Source organism: Polistes fuscatus, unplaced genomic scaffold (genome assembly GCF_010416935.1).
Source record: "Polistes fuscatus isolate 324 unplaced genomic scaffold, CU_Pfus_HIC Scaffold20, whole genome shotgun sequence".
In the NCBI taxonomy this organism is placed as follows: domain Eukaryota; kingdom Metazoa; phylum Arthropoda; class Insecta; order Hymenoptera; family Vespidae; genus Polistes; species Polistes fuscatus.
In genome coordinates, this window is record NW_025113097.1 from 614,413 (window position 1) to 630,784 (window position 16,372).

Sequence of the window (16,372 nt, forward strand, 5' to 3'; positions counted from 1 at the left end):
AAATCCAGCCTATACGTTTTTCTCTAACTTCTCAACGACTTTCGAGAGGCGATCTATAAATCTCCGTGAGTAACCGCAGGTGCCCGAGCACGTATAAAGAAAGAAGAAGGAAGAGGAAGAGAGAGTAGGAGCTTGATGGAGGTGGAGGAACGAGACTCGAGCTGATTCTAGCAAGATCTATAGGCACTAAGCTGTGAACGTGCTTTCTTGATATCAAGATATATATATATAGCTACACTCGATGCTCTTTATACACATTACCGATCAAATATTTGATATCTTTGATATGCTGATAATTAAGTAACAATAATTCGCTAACTAAATTACAAACACTGATTTTTATCATCTGTGCCCATAATTATGAAAGTGGTCTAAGTGAAAATTAAACAAAAAAATAAGTATATTAGTTATTTCACAGCACGTTATTTGAAACTAAATGAATTCAATATAAAAATGTCAAAAATGAATAATGTTGGATAGTGATTGTTATTTCAATATTATATAGAATTTCAAATCTAATCAATTCTAATCAATTTTTGTAATTATTATTATAAGCAAATTGATATGAATTCTTACAAATACTATATGATAGAAATTTTCTCTAAACTTTCGTGTAAGTACATGCAAAGCTTTATTAATTATAGGTGCAATGCAATCGAATTTCATTTCTATCGTAATTTTCAAAGTTACAATGTAAATCATGTTAATTATTCTTAACCGATTACGTTGAAATTCGATACGATAGTATAATATATGAATACGTGTATGTGTGTATGTGTGAATTTATGAACGTAAATGAGATTGGAACACGTCGAAGGTTCTACATTGGTGTGAATTATGCGGTTAGTTAGGTTCCTCGTTCGTGTCGATGGACCTAACGGTTAAGCTTCGAAATCTTGGGGATAATGTTCAACAAACTTACGTTCAGCAAACTTACGTATACCCGTATTACATATACATTACATATAAATATGTATCGAGATAGTCAATAATTGATGTTGGAATTTGTAGTACTTTACATTTGAATAAATAATACTGAAATATTTTATTGAAAATGTTTAATATTTCATGTTGAAATCAATAACACATACATTACTATGTATTTTTATATAAGTAAAATTTCTAGTAGGTATGTGTTACACCATACACCAATCTCTTCACGAATGCTTATTTAAGTATTTGGCATGGAAGAACTCGTCCCACATATCCAAATAAACATCATTCTCCCCCTATACAGTTATTTATTATTTATATCCAATTAAATAAGATTGCAAGATTTTATTTATGGTAAAACATTATGTGGTATTTTATATCTAAATAAATAAGACTAGTATATATTTTTGTTCTAACGCTACTTGCAATTAATGACCAAACGAATTTGTATTAAATCGTAGTAAAGAGGTGTCGTTAACGCAAATATATTAGGATAACGTAAAGCTCGGTATTATAAAGGTAATTTTCACAGCAAGCTTAGGTACATTCGTCTTTGCAAGATCGTTCGTCCGTAGAGGATAATCCTTAGAAACAGTCGTGTAACGTGTTACGTAACTACGTATGTAATCGCCTTTCTGAAAGTTATCGTACATTCGCACCAACAGCTCTAACAATAATACAACTTCTTACTCTGCAGGTATTTCTCGATATGTGTAGAACTAACTTCTACATAGACATCATCAACTACTTTTTACGATCTTACGAAAATAAAAGGAAGAAAAGTTTCAACGACATTTTTACACCATTGACTCGTAATTGGGCCAAGTTGATAGAGAAAAGTTAGCGAGCCCTTTCCCTCAATAATCCGAAATCGAATAAATGTAGTTTGAGAATTTTTATTCAATAATTATAATCTTAGTGTGGGATTCTAGCATCTCCAAGCCAAACACTTAAATAGGCATTCGTGAGATGATTGGATGGTGGGCTCTGGATAGCTCAATGGTTAAAAATCAGTCACCCAAAAGTGGAAGATTGTGGGTTCGAGTCCTGGTTCAGTCGGTCCCAATGGCCCCAATTTTTTTCACGAATCCTACATTAGCTTTATCGATTATTTGATGATAGTATTGTGTATTGAATTAGTTTACATTTACAGGGAAATGTAATTAATATTATTGCAAGAAAATAAATAAAAAAATAAATCGATAATATATGATAAACAACGAGGATCATTTTCATACGCATAGCAACGACGAGCATTAATTTACAAAGTTTTCCTCTACGACGGGTACTTTATCACGTTAGACGGCCATAATTGGAAGTCGAAATTACGTTAACCATTGTAATAACACGGCTTTAACGGGTTCTATTGCAGCCTGGACGAATTAAAAGATAATTATACAGCGGCATAATTTATCGAACAATTAGGAAGAGCGAATAATTTAATTAGCCGACGTTCACGGCTACTAAACATTTCTCCTCTGGTCTTTCTATTTTAAATTAATGACAGTTAATATCGATCTTACTTGAATTCATCCGAGATACTTTGTTTTGTTTTATACCAGTTACAAAAATAATATATATATCAGTTTCCAAATGAAATATTCCAAATTTCGATAGTGAACATCGATTATTTTCATTCGAATTAAAATGAGATTTTACTTTTGACAAATTAGAAGTCGGCCGAGAAAATTCACAGATGATTTTTTTAAATTAATTAAAACTATTACACTTTTTCGTTTTTTTTTAAAACACCACGATTCTAGAAATTTTCAAGCAATCTCGTGTACATATCTGTTAAATTGATTACGATTTTTGTTTGATGGATCAATTCATTACTGATTCTTTTAACAATACTTTTTTTGTTAAATTTATCTTCGATGCTATATAGTGTGGACCAAAAGTTTTGCAAGTAGGACACAAAGTTTCTTGGTTTGTAATTTCAGAATCTGGACACATAAAAAAATTAATCTGAAAAGTGTCTCGGCAAAGTATAATTCATATTTAAAATTATACATTAGTTTTCATAGTTGAATGGTAAAAATAATAATATCTTTCTTAACGATTGGAATTCGCTTAGTCGGAAGAGAATTTTAACGAAGAAACTTTTTAGTTTATATGACGATAACCGAATGAGGGAAAATCTAAACTGAACGAACGAACGAACGAACGAACTCCTTCTCTTTTTATCTTTCTCGTTCTTTTTTCCTCTTTTACTTTAACTTATCTAAAAAGAGGCCATAAAAAAAAAAGGAAAAAAAGAAAACCAGTAAAATACAGCGTAGGAAAACTCAAATACCGAAGAATTTCGTTGCTCGTACGTTTTCGATATGCCAAGGTAATACAATTTTCTCGAGCACGACAATTTCAACAAAAGAGAGAGAGAGAGAGAGACAAAGAATATCGAACGTGTAAATTTAAAATGAAATAGGAAGGAAAAAAGAAAACAAAAAAAAATTATATATATGAAAAAAGATTTTTTCTCAAACGAGCGGTGTGCTCTCCCACCCCCTCCCCCTTCGATATTTCATTAAAATTATTCAGAATATTTCTAAAAACGTGGACGTTATAAATGGAGGATGAGAACGGATAGAGATTGAAAGATGGAAGGAGAAAGAAATATAAAAGATAAAATTAACCTTCTATATACCGTTATATGCATAAATTTTGAGGTCATACACTAAAAGCATACGTATGATAAATTTTTGTATTTTTTTAAATCTTCTTTATTTTTATCTCTGTAAAATTATACGAGAAATTTTATATTGTATTTTCTTTGTTTTTAATAATAATAATAATAATAATACTATTTTATAAAATATACATTGTCGGGTGTAAATTTTCATTTGGAAAACAGAAAGATTTATTTAAAATAATGTCTACAGACAAGAGTTGCTTGTGGATTTTTATACGGCCAAAATATTTTGTATCTTTCGTTGATTTGATTTATTTTCATTTCAAATGGGGAATTTACAATTTTTCGTATGAAGGCAATAGATTCTACTTAAAAAAAAAAAACACACACACACACGCGAAATGTAAAGTTAACGATGCGATTTAGTTTTTACGGTTGCATCTACTTTTAGTTGCTCGTTACAGTGGCAGTGAAAAATCTTTGAAAATTCGATCGAGCAAACGCCACAATTTTCAAGAAGCACACATCCCGAGGCAAGTGTACATAACTCGAACGTGCAGGTTGTTGGATCGTGTCTATATTTGATCTATATCTATGTATGTGTGTGTGGGTGTGTAAGTATGTATATAGCCCTTTCTATAAGAGAACAAATCGCACACGTTACTTATGTTGAAAACGCGAACAAACGAATAATTCGTTACACAAAATTAGATTTTCATCATTGGAAAATAAATTTTCTATCTAAAAAAAGGAAAAAAAACATACATTCGAAGAAAGTTAGTTCATTAAATATATACACGTGAACTTTTATTAGATAATAAATATATAAAAGAAGTAAAAAAGAAAGTACACAAAAATATAATTTATAAATTTATCAATTCCTATATACACGTGTTTCCTCGATGTTCTTTAAAATGAAATAAATTCTACGTCCTTTAAGTGTATTCTATAAAAGAAATAAAAGAAAAAAAAGGTAAGGGGATAAAAATGTATGGAGAAATAAATTTTCCAATAGATACACAATTTACCAACAATATTATCGATTTATTACGTGACATTAAAATCTAACTTAAAATGTATATTCAGTTAAGTGAAATTAATAGAAATAGGCAAACCTTGAGGAAAAAATATGTGATCATTTTCAATGAAAATTGGGAGAACGTAAACGAGACGAATCGGAATGAAACGAAATGAAATGAAACGAAACGAAACGAAACGAAACGAAATGAAACTAAATGAAAGGAAACGAAATAAAACGGGAATGAAAGAATGGAAGAAAGAAAGAAAGATAGGTAAATGGGAAAAGATAGGTAAAGGTAATTATCGGAAGTTGGTCGCGATCACGAAGAAAGTGGGAAACGTTACGGAACACCTTCCACGTAAATGTAATATTTCGATTGCATACGAACACGACCGGCACCACAGCCTTCTGCCTCGAATCAATATTTTCAGAGTCGATGAAGCGACTATAGCTATTCTAAATTGAAGTACCGCGATAGAGTCGTGCTTACACTTCTCCCTCCCCCCTCCTCACTCACTCACACCCTCTCTCTCTCTTTTTACAATGAATAAGAAAGGGACGATCTCGATAAAAATAAAAAAAAAAACAAATCAAAAAATCCAAAAATCGTATCGAAACTTTAACTTAAACTTTAGACTAATTTTTTTTTGTATATTTTTGAGTAGGCAAAAAAATCGTATACCAATTTGGAAGAGTCGTGCTTACACTTCTCCTCTCCCTCCCTCTTCACTCACTCACACCCTCTCTCTCTCTCTCTCTCTTTTTACAATGAATAAGAAAGGATGAAATATCGTTTGAAATATCAATTTGAAATACATCGAAATATCGTTAGGATCTTTGTATGCAATAATTTTTGTTATTAATATTGTTTTAAACAATTGTAGGGCAAGTGTTTCGTACGACGCGTGCAACTAGCTATCGTGCCCATATGGAGGTAACATACAAGAGTGTTATATAACAAAGGCGTTTGCTATCGATATGGGTTATCTATCATACTCTCTGTTGGTGCGGTCCTTGCTACTATTGAAAAGCTCTCCACTCAAAGGATTAATTTACTGAAAGCCAAAGTATCTGAAATATTTTCGACCCATTTTCGACGTGAAAAATCGTTGCGAATCGTACGTCTTCGAAATTGCATAAATAACATGAATTTTCTGACGTTTATTTCTACGTGAATATTTATTTTTTAATGGGATAGTATCTTTTAAATTATAGAATCAAATGAGAAAAGAGATCCCAAGAAAAATGATTAGATTATAATATTATCCGATTTATCACAGAATTTTTATTACGTTGCTACAAATTTTTGATAATATATATTTTTAATATAATATATATATATACTTTATATTTGAAACAAAATTTATATATAAAATGAGAGACATTTGTAATCAGAAATAATGTAATGTAAAACTTTTCACCCTTTTCTCAATTGAACTTTTTGAAAAACTTGCATGAACTTGATGTACACGTGAATATATAATAAAAAGGATATTCGTGATATTATCTGTGAGAAATACTTTATGAAACAACGTACAATATAATGCATTGGAGTCCCTAGAGTAAGAACATTAGCAATTCGCATTTGTTTCGAACGAAGGAAGATTATATCTACCTATCGTACCACGTATCCAAGTTCCCCCACCCCTTTCTGGATTATTATTCTCTAACTATGTCTATCTATATCTAGATACTACCATAATAATTTTCCATTTCTCATTTAATTGAAGGTAAAAGAAATCTCTCGAGAGAGTAGAAAACATAAGAAACGTTAGATGTCAAAAGCACGTGTGTAAAAAATACATATGTTAGTATGTTTATTTATTGTTTAGCTAGCAAAAAGAGAGAGAGAGAGAATAAATGGAAGGAAGGTCCGTTACACGTTACGTGTTACAAACGTGTCACAAAATTACTTTAAGCAGATTATGGTTGCGCGAGGAATGCAAGCATGCAAAGAGAAATTAGTTTGACGGTGGTGTATAACGTTCTGTCTCTATAACCGAAAGTCTCAAACTGCTTTGTTGTTTTCCACCCAACCCCCCTTCCTCTACCTTTCATCTAGATATCCATCCTACAGGTGAAATTCTAAAGTGTTTGTCGTTTTCTAATCCGAAATACGCGTCAACATGCAAAGGGATTTAATCTCATCAAAACTATGAATATGTTCTAATGCGAATAAAATATACCATGTAAAAGTACAAATAAGTTGCATCAACTTATTTGTTTCTTCAACGTACTCTGTCTTCTTCGATAACAACTTTATTACGATTGAACTAATCGAAAAAATGAAAGAAAAGCTTTACGAATGTCTAAGAAGTTTCTAATCAATACACAAACTATTCCGATCATGTTTATCCTTCTGAGAATCATCCGAATTTTCATAAACTTAATGCAAAAACGTATCTACGATGTTGTCATCGTTCGACACGTTCTTATCTATTCTTCTTTTTTAACGAGATATTTCTAAACTAAATATATATTTATATATACGTAGAGAATAAAAACAGCTTTTATTTGATGCTTTAAACGAAAACAATATAGATGATGTAAACGACGTAACGGGTATCTGCGAGTGACATGCTTTCCTCTTATGTTAGCGTATAACCTCTTCTCTAATACAAATGAATCTCGTTGACTCTGCATATCCCTTTCTCACTATCTCTCTCTCTTTCTCTCTTTCTCTCCCTTTTTTTCCCTCGCTTTACTCTTCTTCCTCTTCATTTTTCTTTCAAAAAATGTGATGAAAAATTTTTTTTATCTGCACCTGTGAGCAGCATGCATTTAAAAGTAAGTAAAATATTCTCCTATACGAATGTACGTATGTATTTATGTATGTAAATTTGTATGAAAGTGGGTTAAAAATTATGATAGAAAGAACAAATTGTATTAAATTCATTTTACCTATCATAATATTGGTAGTTTGAAAATTTTCTAATTCGAGAGAAAAGAAATGAAAAGAGTCGTATATTTCGTTCAATATCCGGGCATTCTACGAATGAACTTAGTCGGTAAATGATTATGTTGATGAATTAACACTTCATCGTGTTGCACTTTCGTAACGATATCCACGTGCAGCTTTCAAATTAAGCTTCTGCTGAAAGCTCTAAAAGAAATATAACTTCAATAAAGTACTTAACAAAAATTCATTACAATTCTACAAAATAATAAACGTTTAATATAAAATTTGATAATTATTTGTCAGGTGTTTTCAAAAGACTCGGACAAGAGTTCACTTTAAATAATCGAGATAAAAAAAAGAAAAAAAAGAAAAAACTCGTGTCATTTCCCCCTATTTACTTCATAATGGGAACAATTCTCAAGCATATAACAGAGATACTTTGAAAGTTTACTGGATATATCAGAGGGTAGATATCTGATTGGCTGGTGGCCAATGGTCGACCAACGCGTCCAACGACCGACGACCGACGACCAAAACTTTCCTGGATGGACGTCGACCGCTTGTCTTTGGAATAATGCCATTTCAATATTTGCGTGGCGTTACCGGGCCATGCTTTTGTCCAAGCTGCCGAGACTCGTTTGCATTGCAAATTTAACATTTTCTTGCGGTTCTCTATACTATCTGCCACCCTAACCAACAAACAACACATCTCTCTATATCTTTCGCTATGTATTTTCAATTATTAACGATAATCTATTTAAATCCCTCTTGTTGTGTTGTTGTTTTTATTTTTTGTTTTTTTTTTTGTTGACTCTCCCTTTTTTCAACTTTTTTTTCTTTTTCCATATTCATATATAAATTAATCCCTTTTCGATCCCATCGTTTTATTCTCCCACTCTCTTTTTTTCTTCTTTTCTTTATATTCTTCCCTGCCCCCCCCCCACCCCTTTCCCTCCCACCTCATCCCACCGCTTCACCGTGTACGTACCTTTTTTTTTCCTTTTTCAATAGAATCGCTCTCTTTATTTTATGTATTTATTTATTTCTGCTATCGTTTGCTTTTTTTTTTTTTTTACAATTTTCCTTATGAATATTTTATATGAAATTTAATTTTTATTCTGAAAATTCGTAGTTGAACTGTCGAACGAATAAAATAGACAAGAAATATCTACATCATCTCGTTCGAAGGTTCAAAACGAAATATCGATCTATCGAATCGAGAAAAGTCGTAAGAATCACGTTTTTATTTCCGGAACAAGAGAAATGCATCAAAGTTGGCGGATAAGATAAAACGTATTTTATATATGTGTATGTGTATATGTGTGTGTGTATATAAAATATATAATTGGATCGTTTATTTTGAAAGTGATGCAATTCCATTTTCGATCAATTTGAAATTGCATAAAACATGGAAATTTGTAAATAAATTAAAAACACGGACTAGTTATACATACAAAATTGATATTAAATTAAGCATGAATTACGTGATATCTAATTTTCTTCAAAAATGAACTTACACCACCACTTTCAAAATAAACGTTCCATATATTATAGTAGTGTACGGAAAAAATAAACAATTATAATGATAATGAATAGATACAAAGATACGATATATCTTATCGTAATAAAATAACATTCGAAACTTTCTGTATAAATTATTCTCAGTTGAAAGAAATAAAATAGATAGATGGGTGGATACGTAGAGAGAGAGAGAGAGAGAGAAATATTGAGAAAATACTGCCAAAATATATATTCTAGCAAGATGTTTCCGTTGTTCAGAAATAAATTACAATGTAATTAATTTATCGTTAAATTCGTTCGTCCTTTCATCGACAAAAGGAAAAACATAGATACTTACTTCCATACTTATATAGAAACTTATACGTAAGCGCGTGAATTACTCGTTGAAACTCAAAGTACAACTAATTTCTCGGTTCGTTGAACGACCATAACCGAAGTAAGGATTGATGTATACCAGGGAGACGTAGAAACCGATGAGGAGACTTAGTTTTTATTTTTTTTTTCTCTCAAAGCAACAAGTAGTTGCAAATTGCGTCGTTGAGAAACTAAGAAGAGTTTTGTAGGTTCCTTCGTTTCTAAGAAAGAAAGAGAAAGAGAAAGATAAGGAAACAAAAAATTTGTTCACGATAAATTTCATACAAAAAAAGAATATCTTTAAACATTGCATTACTTCTCTTATTACGTTTTCTTTTAATTTAATATTTTTAATTCTCTCGTGTGCAAAATATATATATATATACATACATCTCTTATAAAAAAGAAAAAGAAAATAAAAGAGAAATGGGAAAGAGAATGGGGGGGGGGGAAAAATAATCTACGAATTAATTTTCCACGTATTCATAGTACTCGTCCTATTTCCGTGACAAATCCGAGAGAGAAAGAAGGGTCTCCTCGGTGCAAGTCACAATAAATATTCCATCTTGTGTAGGTGTAACTTCAAACGAGAGATGAATACAACAAGGTACTTATGTATATTTTCTCGGGTGAGAGCTTTATCCCTTGTTCCACGAGTAAAGCACAAATTGCATATTATTATTAACGAAGGTAAGCTAATTTATTAATCTTTTATCTCTTTCTCCTACTACAACGATTCGGAAGTGTTAATAATCATTTTGTCTTATCTTTCTTCTTTTTATTTTCTTTTCTTTCCAACACTCTAATCGAAGAGAGAGAGAGAGAGAGAGAGAGAACAAAAAACTTATAAAAAGTGTGCTGCACCCTTTACCCCAACAAAAAAATTCATTTTAGCGTTAATCATAAAAGGAAAAGAAAAAAGAAAGTAAAAAAAGATAGGAAAAACGATGTTCGATAGGAAGGTAATACAACCGATAATTAGTTTTTCTACTAGATCAAATTAATCCGACATTAGACGTCACGCGAAAGAGAATATATATCGAATTTTCCTTCTCTCGAAGTTGCATGCATGTAATGCATCACGTAGCTACGAACGAAACACGCTTAAATTACGTGCGAAATTGCAGGCTCAAAGAGAGAGAGAATTCGTTAAGTATTAAAAAGAATAATAAAAAAAAAAAAGAAAAGAAAAAAAAAAGAACAGAATTACGTAGAGACGAGAACAGACGATCAGGCTGCTGCTGCTGCTTTCCGGATTTTTCGGGATCATAAAGTTTCCACATATGCAAAAACTCGTATTCGCAACTCATATATTGGCGTGCAATGCACAAAGAGAGAAAAGGAAAGAAGATATACGGTAAATATGAAGTTTCTCTATATGTATAGAAAAATTGTCTTTTCCAAAGGCACACACACGCACACACTTCAACAGACAAATATACGAATGCAATACTTTTTACACGCTAAAATATAAATCAGAATTTTCTTGACAATATATTTAATAAATTATTATATATTAGAAAACACGTGGTAAAAATCAATGAAGTACGTTTTGTTTTCTCGTTTATTCGTATTTGCAAATAAATATACGTTTAATTGTAAAAGAGATACCGTTACAGGATATTATTAAACAACAATAGTTTGCGATGTAATCAGACGCTTGACCAAAAAGCACTACTTGTAACTTGTGATCGAACGAAAAAGGTAAATACACGAGAGAGAATCGTAGAAATGTATAATAATGTTACGTGAAAAATAATGTGACAAGAACGGAGTGAAAATGTAAAACGAATCTTATTCGAAGTGAATCTTTTTTGTACGGTTATATTTTATATATTCTATCGTATCTCGTATCACGAATCTCCCAAAAATACTTTCGAATAGCTTTGATACGACAGTAACATGACACAAGCAAAATATCAAATAAAATCGGATAAAAAAAATAAAATAAGATGAGAGAAGAAAGAATGAAAGAAAGAAAGAAAGAAAGGAAGGAAGAAATAAAGGGAGAGATGATAAGGATAAAGAGAAAGAGAAAGAGAGAGAGAGAGAGAGAAAAAGATTCACTTCTAATTGAAAAGTTTCATTCTACTTTCAGGTAAACGTATCCTTTGTCAACGTCCGTAAAACGCTTTTAAAAATTCAACTAGTCTCTGTCTCTCTCTTTCCCTTGATATTTTTTTCCTTTCATTAAAAACAAGCTCTTCGATGTCTCTACTATCGAAACCTTTCAACAGGCAACAGATATTTACTTCTACGTTTCTCCCTTTTTCTCTCTTTCACTTTAACTTGTATTTTCTTATCATTACAATCAAAAATCCATGTAAATTTAACTTTGGAAAATAACGTCGATCGCGGTATTATCAATCGCGAATGGATTACGTAAAGTATCGTTTAAATTTATCGAAAGTAACAAAAAGAAATCGTAAGAACAATAAAAAAGGGAAATAATAAAAGATAGGTAATCGATTTTGATAAGAAATAAAAATATCAAAGAAAAATATAAGCTCAAAGAATTTGTTTTATGGGTGTTATAAATTCGTCGGTGGATTCAACGAAAAGAAATTCGAGAAAATTTGTCGTGATAAATTTAAGTTACCGTATAAACGTGTGTAACTGTACGAAAGAAAACGCGAAATCTCTTTTATATGTATGTGTGTGTGTGTGTGTGTGCACGTGTGTATTTCGTGGTTTCGCGTTGTATTCGCTATTTTTCTCTTCTTATATCTTTATTTTTTTGTCTTTTCTACGTTGACGATTTGGAAAGAAATATATAAAAACTTATGAAAGAGTAAAAAAATGGAGAAAATATTTTCGAGACTAGGTAAGAGATTTATTTTATTTCCATTGTATGCTAAAAGATTATTTTATACATGCGCGAATGTGTAATGGGTATATATATATGTATTACTTTTATGTACTTACAACAACAGTCTTCTTGGAAAATTCTTAGAACTCGAGAGAAATCTAAAGTGATTCCTAAATCTAAAGTAACGCCCACGTTATCGCAAGCTAATTTAAAAATCGAACTCTCTCTCTCTCTCTTATTCTATGTTTCAGCTAATCTTGTCTTTCTAAGCATCTTTACTTAGATAACCTTTGTCAAATTCTCTTCCTTTGGCTTTAATCAAGAAAATCCTTTGCCACTTTTATTCCAAATCCTTTGGAAATATTTTCTCTTTATAAAAGATATTATCCGCAGATATAAATCTACTCGTCTCTTCTTCTACTCGTATTATGGATTACTCATTTTCATACTCGTCAAAAAATTATATCTTTGGTATCAAAAAAAAGAAAAATATTTGCCTTTAATATTAACTGTATCACTCGAGATGATAAAATATAGAAAGATATCGTAATAAAATATCTAATCTTTCGCGTAACGATACTCTCGACATAAAAAAAAAAGGTTCCAAAAAGAGAGAGATGATGATTTATTTATTTATATAATTTGGAACGAAATAAAAATGTTGTTTTGTGCATTTTTCAATTGATTATAATACTCGATACGCACCTGTTCTTAAGAAAATTGTTCTTTTTGGCATATCAAATATCTGCCTTCTTATAATCCAATAAGAATTGTGCTGCCACACGAGAAGCAATATTATTCGCTCGTTTCCCCCATCTTATTCGCGTCCGAAGGAAAAACCCTTCCCCCATAAAATACATCCCCTCTTTCAGGTTCGAGTTAAATCGCGATAAAGTGCACTCGAAGAAACTCGAAAGCTTCACACAGTTTTCAAAACCATCCGGCGGTACTCTCGGGGCTCGCTGCTTGCTGGCTTGCATTTACGGACCGAGCTTCTAACTGTTTATGCAACTTACTTACTTACTTACTTACTTACTTACTTGCTTTACCACCCGGATCGTACCCATTACTTTCCATTTTTCCTTTTCTCCTTCTTTCTTCTATTTGATTTTTCCTTATTTTTCTAGTTAGAAAAACTCGACAAAGTGCCACCACCTTTTCTTTCGATATCTTGTCACGCGAGAACTTTGAAACTTTGGTTAAATCAGATTTTTCAACTTCGGCTGAACGAAAAATCGATAATCGTTACGTCTTAGAGTTAAGTTCAAAGTACATAAGGGATCTAATTTATTTCGAACAAAATTAATCTCCTTATTTAGAGATTAAACAAAATAATTAGAAAAAATATATTATTAACTTATGATCTCCATCGAAATCGATCGTTTGCTGCTCCTCTCTCTCTCTCTCTCTCTTTCTCTCCCTCTCACCCTCCTTCGATGTTCAACCATTCCACTTTCGATTGCTCGAAGGAAATGAAATTTTCTCGAGTGGTGGTGGTGGGAGGGGACGCGGGGGAAGGGTTTCCAGCGTCTTCCAAAGATCGCGCAAAAATCGCGCGCTTCTTCCTGACGAAGTTAAATGAGGAGAGATAGAAATGAAAAGGGGCACGAGCACTTAAACAAACCTAAGTGGTATTGCTTTTGGTTGTTTATGGAGGTGATATAGTAATGGTGTACACATCCAAGAAGAAGAAGAAGGGGGAGGGAACGAAGGGGGATAAAAAAAACAATATAACATAGATCCTTTCAATATAACACCAATAACACACTTTCTTTAATTCTACTCACTTTTCTAACGCAGCACACTTATGCTCGATTCCATTTGCGGGTTTCCACTCTCTCCTGCGGGTCTCGTAGTAGCGTATTGTTTATTAAAACAAGAAAAAAAGAAAGAAAAAAGAAGGAGTAGAAAGAGAGAGAGAGAGAGAGAAATAAATTCTTGATTTCTTTCGCACGCAACGAAAGGATTAGAAAGAAGGTAAAAAATTAAGGAAAAAAGTGGAAGAGAAATAGAAGAAATAGAAGAAGAAGAAGAAGAAGAAAAGGAGAGAATAAAAAGAAAAGGAAGTTTAGTTAGAATTAGAAATTCTAACGCTACGGAGAGAAGATTATCGTGAATATCGATATGTAGGGAAATGTGTCTGTGTCTGTGTTGGTGTGTTTGTGTGCGTATGAAAAGAGAAAGAATACGAGAGAAGTTTGGTATCACTTGGAACGAGGAGATTTTCTCGACGAAACGTAGCGAACATTGACGCGACGGGGGTCGCGACGATACTGCGCCCTATTGGACGACCCTGCGCAAATATAATGGCGCCCCTCTCCAAGAACTCGTCTAGCCTAACCTGACCGGCAGCACCGCTGCCACCACCGAGTTGCCACCACCGAGTTGCCACCACCGAGTTGCCACCACCGATATCGCGCAGCCCTCTTTCGATTCCCTCTCGCTCGGTTCCACCTTTGACTACTATCCCTTTATCATCGGCCCTCTTCTTCCGATATACCTCACACGTATATACACACGTACACATCATTGCTTCTCCCTTCCTCTTCTCTTCTCTTCTTTACTCATCTTCTTCAGTTGCCCTTCTTTATCTGTTCTCTCTCTCTCTCTCTTTTTTTTTTGCTCACACACAAACGCGCTTGTCCAGGCGAGCAGCATTTTTTCTTTCCGCGGCATTGCCGACCCCTCGGTTGTGTACGCTTTACCACGGTCGATCTGGGCCGTGAAGAAAGAGGACCGAGAGGAGGGGCAGCAACAGCAGGAGGAGGAGGAGGAGGAGGAGGTTCAAGAGAAAAAGGAACGAGAAAAGGTCTTCCTTTTTTAATCCAGTAGCACGAGCTTTCGCCGGTGAGCTTCCGGTGCACGTCGATGGCTACTTCCGTTCACGCTTCGAGTATCCAAGAAGACAAGTAAAGAAAAAGAGAGTAATTGGTTATGCGTATAGGTAATCGTACGGACGATGGAAAACTCAATGAAGCTTTCAACGTATCTATCTTTTTAACCGTACACACAAACACACACACAGACAGATAGCCTTTTACAATTTTAGCTAAACAAGCAAACGCTCTTTATATCGAGCCCTGTTTTTGCTTTCTGAAGATCCCACGACAAAGGATCTTCTTGTAGAAAGATTGATAGGTGTACCCCCCTCCTCTCTCTCTCTCTCTCTTTACGTATACTGTAAAATTATATATATATAACAAAAATAATAATTAATTCTATATAAATTATACAATATATGAATTATATATATATATATATAAAATAATAATGAATAAAAGAAAATGAAAATTGTTATCTCCTCTTTCTAAATGTTAATCAACTTACTTGAAAGTTTTAACGCGTCATGATATTTCATTTCATCTTGAACGTCTATATATGTACATACGTAATAACGTATATACCTGTACGTTATATTACTTACCTCCGTTATACATAAGTACTTACTTCGGTCCTTAGAGTTGAAACTCAACAAGTTGTTCTCGACCAACTTACCAACTGACTCGTTCTATATATTTGTACATATATATATATATATATAGTCATATTCTAACATTGCTACCAAATGACCACGACTTCCGTGCTCTATTCCCAATCGTGTTACAAGTCAAGAATATCAAACGAGTTATTACCAAGTACTTGTCGTTTCTATTTGTCCACCCTTCCTTCTCCAAATAATAATTCTCAACCATAACTAAGTTCTATTACTAACACTATCGTCCTACTACCCTTATCGAAATTTCTAATCGTTTCGAAATATTTATCCAATGACTCTTTTGCCGATTCTCAAATTCTATAATGAACACTTTTAAACTCGTAAGAAAAGCTTTACCAAGCTTTTAACTCCAATGCATATTTTCTATTTCATTTGAATCGTTCCACACGACTGACTGACTGACTGACTGACTCACTCTACCCGATCGATCATGATACGTTTTGTTAATTTTAGATTGAATTCAATTTTAGCTAGCTTGCTACCCACTATTATCGCGACTCGTTTCGAGTCCCACAGTCAATTTCATTCGTATTAATGTATACGTTTGACTTATTTAACATTTTACTCTTCGTTTTTTTTTTTTTCAGTCAGATACGCGCAAATATTTTTCTTCGAAATTAAACAAACGCAAATTGCGCGAAAATCGTATAATTTTTCCTAAAAAATATGTCACACCTTTCATTGCAAATTGTCGATTACTTCATTTA